Below are 13,705 nucleotides of genomic sequence, written 5' to 3' on the forward strand. Positions count from 1 at the left end.
CCTGGTAATATATGGTAAAGCTGCCGATAAGAAGTGAAGATCAGGCTAGGAGGGGTGGGAGCAGGAGCATTCCCATGAGGATGTTAGATGTGAGTGCAGTGATTTTTTAAAAGCAGGGAGGTTGGTGGTGATACGGATGGAAGGAGGAAGGGAGTTCCATAGGCGTGCCAGGGCAAAGGACAGGAGGTTTTGTCCTGGAGAGTGACGGGGTTTGTACAGTTCTATTAGGTTTTGGTTATTAGATCTTAGGAGTCTTTGTGGCAGGTGCATTTTAAAGGTAGAGCTGAGAGAGGGACAGAGGGAGGGCTGAAAAATTAGTTTATGAGCAAATGTAAGCTGAGTGTAGGAGAGATGGTTGGGAAGCTCTAGCCAGTTAAGTTTGTGGAGAGATACACAGTGATGGGTAGATGATTTGTGGCTAGTTGCAAATTTGGCAATTTTATTATAACAAGAGGACATCCGGAAGGGGGTGGCTCACTGAGCCTATGTCTATATATGTGGAGAAGCAGCTTAGAAATGTTCTGAACACTGTAGAGAATGTATTGAGGGATAGTAAACAGTTTTTAGAACAATTCTGTGTGTGGGCCAGTTCTAAGAATGATGTTGAGATTCGCAATGTGTTTTTTGTTACACTGGCAAGTAAATCGCACACTTTAATTTACAATGATGGAAAAAATAGGTAAGCGCTTTTGAGGTTGCCCTGTTATTCAGACCTTAATAAAACAAACTCGCATATTAAAAGTTTAAATACAATTAACAACCAATAGAAGCACACATTTACTAATGAGGTAAACCTCTTTTTCTTAAAATAGGTTTTAAGGAGACTGCACTATTCAGGCCAGGTGGAACATAACCTTTAAAATCAACAATCCATCTTAGCTCGATGTACTCTGTTTCATTACATAAATCTCTCTCTTTGACTCTCATTAATTTTCTGTAAAACCAAAAACTTTAAATTACGATCCATACCACACTCAAATACATGTTTGGCCAGTGCATTTGTCAATTTATTATTATGTATGTCATTCAGATGTTCCATAACCCTCTCCTTCAGCATACGGTTCGTCTTACCTATATAGAATCCACTACACAAATTGCACTTGGCCAAATATACTATATTTTTAGTGCAATAGTCTGCATAAAAAGAAAACTGTATTGGCTTAGAGGACAATGGGTGCATAACCATGCAAGTCGACCATATATTGCAGCAAGATTTCAAGCCCTACATGCATATGTCCCCTTACATTGTGAAGCAAATCGTTCCATTTGTTCTATTATGCTTATAACATAAGCGTTGCTTCAAATTCCTGCTATTCTTGAAATTGAATTTGGGGACAGGCTCTATAACCCTACTAATTTGGGGGTCTGTCAATAAGATAGGACAGTTCTTTTTCACTATCTCACAAATTCTATTAACATCCCCAGAAAAAGTTAAACATAACCTATTCACCATCTCAGTACTTACTCTTCCATCATCATGTACAGTCATAAGGGACTTATCAGAAAAATAGGGTTTTGTTTTGTTATGATCTAACAAATTCCCTTCCTTCATTGCTTTGTTTATTTCATCAGTTCTATAGCCCCTATTCTTAAGATCTATATACAGACCATCTAGAGCCTTTTCAAAGTTTTCTGCATCAATGTGCAGTCTCATGCAACAGAGTACCTGATTCTTTACTATATTTTTGGTATATGTGTCTAGGGTGCATTCTTAAAATTGCATTTTACCTGACTCTGGCCTAGCACTCAAGTGTGGGGTCATTTATTGCACTGTTCTGACTATTCTGCTACTTGTGTATCTCTGCTACCTTTAAACTAAAACAAAAAAAAAAAATCTTGCTTTTTTCCCACTTTCTGAAATTAAGAAAGTTCAGTTACAGATTTGCTGTTCTGAACTGTTTGTAAGTTTCTTGGAGGCCAGTGCTTGCTTGGACTAAAGGGAAGTCTCTGTGTTCACCAGTGGCAGTAATTAACACTGAGCAGCCTGCCTGTCCCTGTAGGAGTGGTTACTGCCTAGAAGCTGTAGTTTTATTGGCCATTTTGGGTCAGTTCCAAACTCCTTGATCTCTCTCTCCTAAAACCCTGCAACTCTCTTTTTGTGCGGTCTTGCACACAGAGCAGTGTCGGGCAGCGCCGCTTAAACAGGTTTGAACTATTCCCGGCTCCACAAAATCTGCTCTTCACTTTTTCCCTTAGAACTGCTCTAAATCTCAAAATAAGCACTCTATTTTCATTCTAAAGCCCTGCATTTGCTCGTACAAGTAATCTCATAGGTAAACACTAATGAACTTAAGCACTACATCCTCTTATACTCCTTTTAAGCACTTTCTCCCTAGTGGTTCTTTCTAATCAGTCAATAAGTAGTTCCCTATATTATTCAGGCATGTCCAAAGGTCAGTTTTGGGTTTACTCCCCAGTCCAGCTGGTGAATCTGGGAATCTTGAGGCAATGTTACAACTGCCTTATGTATACAGCCCACCCTCTCCTCCTCCCAACAAGCTCAAATATATGTGAGAGATGCAACTATATAGCCAAACTAGAGGCTAAGCTCTCTCAACCCAGTACTGGCACAGCCTGTCAGGAGGAGAAGGTAACCACACACACCACAAATCCAGTCTCACATGGACCTATTGCATCAGCAAACCAAATGCATAAACATACAAAAACATACTCGGAGGCTCTAAATAAAAATCTGCCTAAGCAACAGAGACCTCCAAAGCAGGCATCCAAGCAACCCCTACCACGAAACAATACCCACATAGCACATAGCTCACAAAGTCAGTGTGCCACACAGTCACAGCCCTTAAGACTAAACAACACAAGTAATACACTTGTAATAGGTGACTCTATTGTCAGACACACTGATGTCCCACTCACCAGGTTAAACAAGGAGAAGGTCACTGTAAGCTGCCTGTCGGGTGCCAGGATCCGCCACATAACACAAGTACTCAGGTCACTCCAAAGCAAGTACAAATATGACTCCGTCATTGTCCATGCTGGTCTGAATGACCTGAGATGTACCTCCCTGGACTACATGAAAAAAAGACAGAGGAGCTCTCTGATCATGTAGGGCAGGCTGGTATGACCCTGACCTTGAGTAGCATCTTACCCTCACCAAGAATGCTGCCACAGTATAAAGACAAAATGATCAATTTTAACAATTGGCTAAAGTATTGGTGTCATTCAAAGGGGATCCAGTGTCTGTCAGCCTGGGATGACATGCACGACAAGCCACGTTGCTTCACTAGGGACAGCTTGCACTTGTCACCCCTGGGTTTTCGAATACTGGCAAAGGCTCTTGCCTCCCCCGTAGTGCCTTTTTTAGGCAAGGCTCAAAAGACAACCCAACTCCATAGACAACACAAAGAAAAAGAAACTAAGGGTAATGCTGCTCATCGCCAGAAGTCTAAACCTCAGGATACCCGCACTCGAGACTCTCCTCAGTATGGAGAATTTCGATATCTGTGCAGTAACAGAAACCTGGTTCAAGGCTCCTGAGAGCACCCCAGCACTAACAGGTTATACTTCATACCATACTTTCCGGCCCCAAAACTCGGACCGAACCACAAAAGCAGGGGGAGTATCCATATTTATCAAAGATACCCACACCTCCAGGTTAGTGGCACTGCACGAAGCATTGGAGACCATCCATGTGCAACTAACAGTGGGCACAACTGCCTTTCACACTTCTCAAAACCAAGGTGGAATCCTTCAAAACCCCCATGCCAGTGGAAAATACAGCCCAAAATGCAGAATCCTTTACAAAAGCATTCTATGGACACCTACAGGAATGCATGGAGCATGCTATCCCAAATAAAACCAAGACTCACTCCTCCAAAGGCAGGAGACTTGTCTGGTGGACCCCGGCCATAAATAAACTATACAACAGAAGGAGAAAGCTACTACATGACAGAGCAAAATCCCAAAAAGGGACGGCGTCTCTGATCAGTACTAGCAAGAAACTACGATCCCTCATAAAATCATCTAAGGCCAGCTTCGAAATAAAAATTGCACAAGACACTAAAGATAATCACAAGGCCTTCTTTAGTTATGTCAGAAACCTGGGAGGCAACTCCCAGATATGCTCTGAGTTAGTGCAAAATGACAAAAAATACACTGAACCCACAGACATTGCCGACATCCTGGCAGAAAGGTTCAGTGCAAACTCCTCCCCCTCCCCCAAAAGAGCAAATGTCTATCCCAACAGAGTGTAGCCTTCCTGAGATCACAGATGCACAGGTGAGAGCTGCCCTCTCCAAAGTAAAAAAACACAGCATCAATGGGACAAGATGGTGTCCCGGGCTGCGTCTTACACGAGCTCCAAGAAGAACTAAACCCTCATATAAAGTCACTTTTCAGTCTCAGCCTTACTACAGGATATGTACCCAAGGAATGGCGTACAGCAACAGTGGTCCCACTCCACAAAGGTGGTGCCACAACAGACCCTGGAAACTATCACTCTATAAGCCTGACTAGCCTGGTCTGCAAAGCTATGAAGCGTATCATAATGGAAATCATAAACAAAAACATTGGGAACCTCCAGACACTGGATCCTACCCAATTTGGCTTTGTTAAGGGCAGATCTTGCCTCTTGAACCTGGTTGACTTCTTTGAAACAGTTACCAAAGCCATAGATGAAGGGAAGGTAGTCCACACAGCCTACCTGGACCTCGAAAATCCTTCGACACAATACCCCATTTGGGCATCATAAATAAGCTCACCAGCTTAAATATCAACCCCTATGTCACAAGATGGGTTGCAAACTGGCTCAGGGATAGAACCCACATGGTCAGAATATCAGGTGCCATGTCAGACTCTAAACCAGTTAAAAGTGGCATCCCACAAGGCTCAGTCCTGGGACCTCTCTTGTTCGGTATATATTTCTCAGAGGTACAGGCTAACATGGGTGGACTATGGCTGACAAAGTTCGCAGATGACTGCAAACTAGGTGCCGTAATCGACTCTCCGGCTGACACAAGCATCCTCCAAAAGGGTCTCACTGAGACGGATAACTGGTGCCAGAGCCATGGCCTAAAGCTAAATGCCAAAAAGTGCATAGTCACCCCCTTTGGGAAAAACAAAGTGCCCACAAATTACCACATAGGTGGTAATCCATTGAGTACGGAATAAGTAATTAGGGACTTGGGGTTAGAAAGACCTTCTATATAGCCCACCTTATCATGAAAGGATTCACATCTAGATCAAGAGAGGTCATTGTGCCCCTCTACTCATCACTTATCAGGCCCATAATTTAATACAATGCCTCATTTGGGATGTACCTTACCCGACACCTGCAGCAACTGGAAAGACCCCAAAAGTACCTCACCAAGAGGATCAAGGGGCTCAAACAGATGCCCTATACAGCTCAGCTAAAGAAACTCCAGCTCTACTCAGTTGCGTACCGCCTACTCAGAGGCGATCTGTGTCTGACATATAAAGTCATGTCCAACTCAGAATTAATGGACATGCTCCACCTCAGGAAATCCAAATCCCTTAGAGCTACACACTCCAGGGACTTAAACCTCAGCACAGAAATAAATAGGACATGCTGGAGGGAGAGATTCATATCCCAGAGGCTCCCCTCACTCTGGAACAAAATCCCAATCCATGTTAGGCAGAGCCCCTCAATGACCCTCTTCAAGAGAAATCTTGACGAGTGGATGGGAGATCGTAGGTTTACCCCTGGGATCTCTTCTGTGTCCCTGCTTGACAGAGGTACAGTAAACTAACTTTAAAAGGGCTACCTTCTGTGACCTACTATACAGAGGCATAGTCAACTAATCTAAAAGGGTGGGAAAAGCGAAACACATTCTGGCTAGGCTTATAAATGCCCTAGGGCAGATAGCCTAGTATCAACCTATGAATCTATACTAGAGCGATAGAGAATATTATTTCTCCTTCAACATTTTCTGAATAACCTGGTTGATATGTTACCAAACATGTTCTTACTTACATTAATGGCCAAGAAGTCAGTCTTAACTTGGGAATAATGTAGAGAAAATGAGAGATATGAGGTAGTATTCCCTAAGAACCCTACAAAACTCTCAAGCTCTATCTCATTGCCATGCCAAATGAAAAAGATGTCATGCACGAAACGTTTGTAAAAAATAACGTGCTGCTTAAACATTTCACAACAGAAGACCGACTCTCTTTCCCACTTGGCCAGCACAATCTTAGAGTATCTATTGACACATGCTGTAACCATGGCAACCGCTACAGTCTGGAGGAAATATTTATGCTCAAAGAGAAATATATTTTTCTCTAAGATCAAATCCAGCAGGGCACAGATCATGTTAACCTTAGTAGTGGAGAACCTATTCTCTTTACTTAGGAAATGTCTGACATTCTCAATTCCCTCATCATTAGGGACCACAGTGAATAAGGAGTTTACATCCAGTGTAACAAAAAATACATTGCAAATCTCAACATCATTCTTAGAATCTGGCCCACACATTGAGTTGTTCTAAAAACTGTTTACTATCCCTCAATACATTCTCTACAGTGTTCAGAACATTTCTAAGCTGTTTCTCCACATATATAGACATAGACTCAGTGAGCCACCCCCTTCCGGATACAATAGGTCAAAAAGGGGGATTCAACGTATCTTTGTGGACTTTGGGTAGGCCATATATGACCGGTATGGTGGGGTGTTGTATAGAAAAATATGTATAGAGGGAATAATCAATTTGATCAATCATCAGTAGATCATATACATAAAAATTCAGCATATCCATAATACCATTGACCTGATATTTCTGTAACATAAACAGGATTATCATAGAACATCCCACGTATTTTCCTAAAATACTCCATGGTATCAAGAATGACTATCTCGCCACCTTTATCAGCAGGCCTAATAACCAAGTGCTCAGCCCTAGCCAATGCCCCTAATGCTTCACTTTCTTTCACTGTAAGATTATAAAAGCCAGTTCTTGATTTCCTTAAATCATCTTCACACATTTTGATAAATGTCTCCATAGCAGGAGAGTTGTTGGGTACATAACAGCTTGGTTTCTTAAAGTCATGTATATTTAGAGTATCTGTACCCCCATTCACAAAGATAGTTTTAAGCATAATGTTTCTAGCAAACATGTTCAACTCCAAAACAGTATCAACCAAGTTTAACTTACTAGCTAGAACTAATAATAAACCCTTATTTAGTACAGAAATCTGTTCCTTGGTAGTTTCTACAGAGGACAGATTGAAAACTAAGTTAATCACTTCTGATTATGTGTAATCGGACCCTTGATGTAGGCTGAGGGGTTGGATTGCACCCTTCCCATTCTCATGCGGCCTCAAGATCTCCCCATCCATTTGTCTTGCCTTATGGGGAGAGCCTTCTCCAATAAAAATGCTGAATGGCAAGTATTATCTGAGCCTTGTTTATTGTTGTACAGATACTACTATTGCTGTTAGCCACTGTAGGAACCTTGGGTCTAACAACAAGCTCATTATTAGGGGCAATCAAATTACTATCTAGGACACAGCCAGGTATAGAGGAACCAAAATCTTCATTAAAGATACTACAGTTCTTAATAAGCATATCTAGTACACATGCAGTCCTTAAATCATTATCAGTAATGGAATCACTGCCCACATTCATGTTTTCAACATCATTATCAGTATTCCCATCATTCACAGTGCTTACATCAATACTAAGTCCATTCTGACTGTCAGAAGGCACTAATAGTCGTTTTTCACCTCCTACCAATTCTACCGGCTTACATAGTGAGCCTTGCCCTTTAGAATCCAAAAACACAGGAAAGTCATTATTAAAGTCCTGCGAACTCATTGACATGGCCGCTGGGGATAATTTATCCGAGTTTCAATTTGTACTTTGATTTATTTCCACATTACAATTGCCAGAAACTGGTTTGCCAGAAGAATGCCGCATACTGAAGCATCCGTTGCCTTCCTTAGTAGATCCACAAGGTGCTAAAACCGTTAAAGGTGTTTTACCAGAATTACGGCTTATATTACGATTTTGTTCACCAGTTCCATTGCTCATAGCAGAATTACTAAAAGAATGCCGCATACCTGTACGCACATTGTCTCCATTAACTGGACTGCTCACAGCAGCCTGTTACTCCACCTCCAAAGAACTGCCAGGCATACCAATCGGTTGAGCAGTTCTGGGCCAAGAAAAGACAAAAATCGGCAAAGTCTCTACGGAGTTTCTTTACTTTTTCTTTCTCAAGTTTCCTCTCATACAGAGAGATGTTAAGCAGCAGGTCATTCATAAGCTGGGTGTATGCTATATCCTTCAAGGAACCAGTAAGGTGAAATGTTAAATTGTTGATTTCTATCTTATTAACAGACCCCCAAATTAGTAGGGTTATAGAGCCTGTCCCCAAATTCAGTTTCAAGAATAGCAGGAATTTGAAGCAACGCTTATGTTATAAGCATAATAGAACAAATGAACGATTTGCTTCACAACGTAAGGGGACATATGCGTGTAGGGCTTGAAATCTTGCTGCAATATATGGTCGACTTGCATGGTTCTGCAGCCATTGTCCTCTAAGCCAATAGAGTTTTCTTTTTATGCAGACTGTTGCACTAAAAATATAGTATATTTGGCTAAGTGCAATTGTGTAGTGGATTCTATATAGGTAAGACAAACCGTATGCTGAAGGACAGGGTTATGGAACATCTGAATGACATACATAATAATAAATTGACAAATGCACTGGCCAAACATGTATTTGAGTGTGGTATGAATCATAATTTTAAGTTTTTGGTTTTACAGAAAATTAATGAGAGTCAAAGAGAGAAAGATTTATGTAATGAAACATAGTACATCGAGCTAAGATGGATTGTTGATTTTAAAGCTTATGTTCCACCTGGCCTGAATAGTGCTGTCTTCTTAAAACCTCTTTTAAGAAAAAGAGGTTTACCTCATTAGTAAATGTGTGCTTCTATTGGTTGTTAATTATATTTAAACTTTTAATATGTGAGTTTGTTTTATTAAGGTCTGAAGAAGAGGGCAACCTTGAAAGCGCTTATCTATTTTTTCCATCATTGTAAATTAAAGTGTGTTTTATACTTTCCAGCTGCAACGCCTTTTTATTTTATATTATTGTTCTTTTTGGTCTATTTGATTCCGCCACTTTCTTTTTGTGCTAACTGGTCTCTTTAGTCTGTTAAAGACAGCTGTCTCACATCCACGCTAATTTTCCTCACCCTTTATATAAAGTAATATGATCAAGCTGCAGTCCCTTTAGAAATTCATAGGCCAATCTTAGGAAAGCAAGGCTCTTCAGTGAATGGTTTGCCAGTTCAGCTCTCAAAAAAAACTCTTATCATTCACTGTATTTACACACATCTAACCTCTCCTTAGAGGACCACTTAATCCTTATTTTGTTTTGTACTTTATGCTAGTATTTTGTATTAAAATTTCACTGTATTTTACTTCTGCTTTGTTTTTGGCATTAATCATAATCGTAATAGTCATAACGGTTACAGTTACAGTCAGTTATTAGTCACTAGTATTATAGTTAAAATTGTATACTTCAGGTCAGTTCTGTTGTTGTGTCTTTCAGCTTTTCCTGGTTAGGGGTCGCCACAGCAGAACTCCGGTCCGCTAATGATTGGCAGTAGATTTTTATGTGCCGAGTTGCCAGCCCTGATGCACAACCTTCAACTAAGGTACGCCATTCACGCATGTCTCCACACAGAAGACACTCTAGATGAGAATCGAACAGGACATCTTACTGTGAGGTGATCTAGCTAATAAATACAGTTACTTTTAATGTATTTGTATTTGATAAATGTGGTATCTTTAAAATTCATTTTAGACAGATGGGACCTCTGTTTAGCATCTCATACAAAAAACAGCAGCACTCTTCCCCCTTTCCCATGCAGCACTGTAGTGACAGTATTGTAAAATTTAACCTAAGCAACTAGGTTGGGAAAAAAGCACAGCCCTTTGATATTCCAAAACCAAAGGTAAGTGGGCTATCCATTGATCCACTAACACTGATCTCCACGTGCAATGCAAGTTTAGTGAATAGCAAGGAAATTGTCGCTTTGAAAAATAGCCCTTCAGAATATTAATTCTTACATTTTGATCATGAAGAAAATGCCAAGAAAAGCTGTTTATTTAATACTTTGTGACTACCCTCTCACTTTGTAGGGGAAGCAAAATTTATTACTGTATTTTTTTTAATAGTAAAAAATAATTACACTTATAACACCTGGCAAGAATAGACCCATCTTACAGGCTGGATTTCTAATCTTTGGAACCGAACCACTTCACTCAGTAAAGATGTATAATGGTCATAACATTGTAACATTTTTTTGGTCCTGATGTGAGATTTTAAAGCCACTGTCCGGTAAGAGTCACCACTCCCCAAAACAAAAAGTACAGCACTGTTTTTCTGAAGTTAAATAAGCATGCCCATTGCTGGAGTTTACAAGTTTGAACTTTTCAGTTTCTTTTATGGACTGTTCATTCAAATGTGCAAATGGACTGCCAAACTAATGTAGCAGGACACTCACTGGACTGCTGGTCAGTGATGGACTGGTCATTGTCCTATGCTTCCATCAGATTGGAGTTACTGAGCTGCTGTAGCTTTTGCTAGCAAAAAAAGATAATGATAAATGATTTGGATTCTCACAACTAATCCAAGTACCCACCTGAGTAGACAAAAAATCCAATAGAACTTCCATTCTAGACTGAACACTAGTTAATAGCCCCACAGAAAATTATCATGTGGGCTGCTTACCTGATACATTGAGTGACCACTGCCCCACATTCCTCCTTTGTAAACAGGCAAAAATACCCAAACCCATGCTATTCAAGGATACTAGGGACGAGCACAAAGTCAGTCCACAAACTCTTAACAGTGTGCTCCAGCAACAGGACTGGAATCCATTAAAAACTCTACCTTTAGACCACGCAACTGATTTTTTAATACTACTTTTATGACTGTTTTAAATATACTAGCTCCCATCAGGAAACTCAGGACTAAAGTTAACTATGCCCCATGGCTAAATAGGACAGCATAAGCCTTAATAGCCTGGGAAAACTGGAAAAAGAATAACAGTATCCAAGACAGACAGAAATATCAAGAACTATGAAATAAGGCCAAAACCCAAACAAAAGTAGATAAAAATAATTACTTCTTAGACATCCAAAACAAGCACTCTAGAAACCCCCTGGCAGGCCATCAATACCCTTCTAAAACTGGGCAAAACCACCACCCCGTCTCCCAACAACAATTCTGATAATGATAGCATAGCTTCAGAAGTCAACCATCACTTCACAGAATCTATCCTCGTACTGTCTATCCAATTATCCAACAAGAACACTAAAACCACCCCAACTGTAGAAAAAACTAACATACCCACCTTCACACTCTCATCTGTACCAACCTCTTCAGTTAAAAAGCTACTCTCTAAACTAAAACCCACCACACTCACAGCAGATGGTTTACCCACAAATTTTCTAAAATTAGCTGCAGAATCACTAGCCTACCCTGTCTCAATTCTTGTTAACCACTCTATACAAGAAACCTACGTACCCCATCCATGGAAAGTGTCACATATAATTCCCCTTCAAAAAGGCAGAATCTCCTATGAACTATCAAACTACCGGCCAATTGCTATCTTGTCCCCCTTTCCAAGCTTCTGGAGAAATGTATTCACACCCAGGTAATGTACTTTTTATCCTCACATAACCTCCTCTCCCCCACACAGCATGGTTTCCACTCAAACCATAGCACAATCACTGCTCTACTCTCCTTTACCAATCAGATTAACCATCTAAGAAATGACAACAAATTTGTCTCAGCCGTATTCCTAGATCTATCAAACGCATTTGATATGGTCTCCCATAACCTACTCTTAGACACTCTGTCAACCTTATCCTTCACCCCATCTACTACTTCATGATTTAGAAGCTATCTCTTTGACAGGAAACAATCAGTTAAATGGCAAAGTACACTATCTCCTCTATTGCCAACTACAATAGGCGTCCCACAAGGATCAATACTGGGTCCTCTACTATTCACCATTTTCACTAACAAACTACATACTTCCACCCTGCAGGCAGCACTTATACAGTATACAGACGACTCCACTGTAATCTGCTCAGCCCCATCCATAACCACTCTTCAAAAGCTTACCCAAGAATCCTTCTGCTCCATGGAAAAATGGATTACTGATATCCAACTCATTCTAACCCCCAACAAGGCCAAATTACTCCTTTTTTCCCCCAATAAATCCAAATCCACACCTCCTACCTTCATTATCACCTCCAAAAACTGGACCACAATCTCCTCCTCCCCTCACACTAAGCTGCTCGGGGTTGAAATAGATAACAATCTAAACTTTAATGTCCGTATCTCACAAACCATCACAAAGGTACATAAAAAAACTAGGAACCCTATACAAACACAAACTGTTCTTATCGGACCATGCTAGAATCTCCTTAGCCCAATCCCATCTCTTGTCTACCCTAATATATGCATCACCAATCCTAATTCATATCAGGAAAACAGACCTAAACAAACTGGAGTCATGTTATAATAAAATTGCAAAATTTGCTAACAACTCCACTTCTAGAAGTCATCACTGTTTTGCCCTGAAACAACTACAGTGGTTAGAACTCCCTCAGCTAATTAGCTATCACCAATTAGTCCTCATCTTCAGCATAATAAGGAACCCTCAGAAAACTCAGCCCTAAATCAACTTCTAAACCAGTATTCTGCAAATCGCCCTCTGCACTCATCCAACAAAACCCTACTCTGCATTACCAAAGCCAATAAGACTGCAGAGAAAAGTCTGTTCTCCCACACCATTGCTAGGGAATGGAATAACCTCCCCCAAAGTATCTCCTCTGCACCATCCATCTCACATTTCAAGACATTACTAAAGTCACACCTCTTGCAATCATGGGTCTGTCCCTGTATCACATAAAATTTTTCCTGCTCTCCTCCTAACTTGCCACACCTCATCTCCTCACTGCTTACCTCAGCTATTCTGTACTGCTCAAATACTCCCTATCAGGAACTACTATCCTACAAACTATTTCTCACGCTGTGACATATCTCCCGAATAGCATTATTTTCCAGATTCCATTCCTTCATTTTTTTATGCTTTGTACTACCAATACGGAATTCAAAGTTTTGTACCAAGCTTGCTCAAATCAAACTAAGGTACGAAAAATCTCCATGATTGTATATATGGCACTGTATAGATATTTTCTGTCATTCGTGGGTTATGTGTTGTCATATAAAGACATGGAGCTCAGATTGTATATATGCCTCTGTACAGAAATTTCTTTGTCATTTGTTGTATTTGTACTGCTATGTTATGGAGCTTTTCTCGCCGGTCCTCTGCTGTAAATGGACCTTGTTCCAGTCGGACTTTCCCGGTAAACAAATGTAAAATAAATAAATAAATTCTACCACAACTAACAAATCATGGTAAATACCAGATTTTCACAGGCACGCACACACACACACACACACAGGTACATATACATACACGCACACACACCCATATACACACACGCACACACACCCATATACACACACACACACACATACACATGCACACACACACACGTAGGTGCATATACATACAAGCACACACAGCCATACACACACACACCACATTCTTCAGCTACAACTTCCTGATTTTTTCCCGCTCCTTTGATCTTGTGTCTCTTCCTTCTTTGCTTCATTAGCCAAGCCCTGCCACC

The sequence above is a fragment of the Protopterus annectens genome, chromosome 10.part0, assembly GCF_019279795.1.
Source record: "Protopterus annectens isolate FY-2018-M chromosome 10.part0, PAN1.0, whole genome shotgun sequence".
NCBI lineage: Eukaryota > Metazoa > Chordata > Ceratodontiformes > Protopteridae > Protopterus > Protopterus annectens.